The following is a 1,992-nucleotide window of genomic DNA, read 5'->3' on the forward strand; positions in this document are numbered from 1 at the left end:
GAGTAACAGAAGTAGCTTTTCTCAAACCTTCCTGTCTTAATCATTAGATAATATTCAGACTTAATGAAAACATTTCCCCTGAAGTCGAAGAGCCACATAAACAATTTATCATCATTCCCACTGGTCAAACATAAACATTTCCCAAATTGAAGATGGAGTTTTGCCATGGCTTAGTGGAATTTACTGTATGGCCAAAGGCTTGTGCAATTTTAAAGCTGAATAATTTGTTTTGTGGCAAAGTAGATGTATTTATTTTGGATGGAGAGTAGTTTTCAGGATAAAAGAAAAATGCTGACAAGGGGAAAAAGTGCTGGTTTCAGGAGTGGATATTAGAAGAAAAGAACAGAAAAATCTGTTAAGTGCACTAGTTTTACTCCGAAGATACATAGGCATAAATATAAAAAGCAATGAGTCGATCCCTCTCAATGTCCACTTCTGACCCTCCATATTAGTTTAGGGCTTTTCTTCCAGTCATCTTGCTTCCTGATATACAGAAATATATTTAGTTATTATTTCTAGGGAAATAGAATAATCTTCTACATATTCTTTATTTTATTTGTCTCTTAAAAATTGAACACACCATATGCATCTTGTCAGCATTCAATATATATCTCTTCTTTCTTTTTCATGGCTGTTCTGTATCCACTTTTACGGCTCTATCATATTTTAACTATTCCCTTATCGATAGAAAAGTAAGTGGTGTCCATTGCTAGTGAAACGCTTCTGCGAACATCTGTACTATGATGTAATTTCTGTAAAACAGCTTCCTTTGCACAATTAAAGTTTAATGTACACTGGTAAGTCTTTCCCCAGTAGGCCGTTACCAGATTTTACACTCACTGTGACTATGCAACTGCCTAGTCTCCCTGTCCCCTGGAAGAATGTCAGGGGTCTTTAAATTTCTTGCCAGTATAATGGGTCAAAATGATATCAGTGTGATTGATTAAGATGAAATTCTGTATCGCAGGAACAGAAGTGTGTGAAAGACACAACAACATCCAGATGATATTTAATGTTATTCACCCAAATACATAAATAGATAGATAAAAGCATAAGAAAAAGAAAAAAGAAAAAAGAAAGTAAGACGGATCGATAAATAAACAGAATGATATTGATTATATATATATACTTATATTTTGCCAACAAATGTAAAATTAATCATATTTTCAAAAGTGATAACCCAGTAAAGTTGGTTTGTGAGTTGTGTCTGGCGATACAAAGTTACGATGAAAAGACAAAGTGATGGAAAGTGTTTTTTAATTTGAATTATTTTATTGATTTGAATTTGAAGTATTTGACTAGCATATTTGGTCATATTGATTACCCATAACTAAAGATTGTTCGAGGGATAGACATAGGGCTAAAATAATGCCGTGCAGCTTAGCCTCATTGCTCATGGCGAGCTAGAATATTCACACTTATGAAATGGAGACAATATGAATTGAATGGAGTCTGCAAATAACTTGTTTTTCAACTAAATTCAGTTATTATTTTCCTAAATATTGAATTGTTTGGCTTCAAGTTAGCCAACACCCCATTTCTCAAGCCAATATTTTATTCTGGCAGACATCAAAATCTGTGGATGAAGTGGTAAACAAAGTTTAATTATCTATTTATTTACCAAGCATTTTCTTATTCTTTTAAAAATTTTTTGCCTTAATCTGTGTTTTATTCCAAACCAAGATAATAACATAAGCCTTATTTTAAAATTCACTTCTGGAGAAATTTCTAACTAAAATAAAATATCTTATTCAAATTTATTTGCACTTGGAAAATAGGCCTGCATTTAAGAGAAATGCAGCTAAAATGTTTATTGAAGTTGTTGAAAATGATTTTGTATAACTCATGGAGTCTAAGAAAGCAATGCTTTAATGATTTAGGTACAACAAACCAGAAACAGACAATTTCTATTTTCCTTCAGAAGTTTTTTTTCTTGTTGTTGTTGTTTTGTTTCGAATCAAGAGAGCAGCATTCAGCAAAACATATATTTAG

Source organism: Pteropus vampyrus, unplaced genomic scaffold, assembly GCF_000151845.1.
Source record: "Pteropus vampyrus isolate Shadow unplaced genomic scaffold, Pvam_2.0 Scaffold73, whole genome shotgun sequence".
Taxonomy (NCBI): domain Eukaryota; kingdom Metazoa; phylum Chordata; class Mammalia; order Chiroptera; family Pteropodidae; genus Pteropus; species Pteropus vampyrus.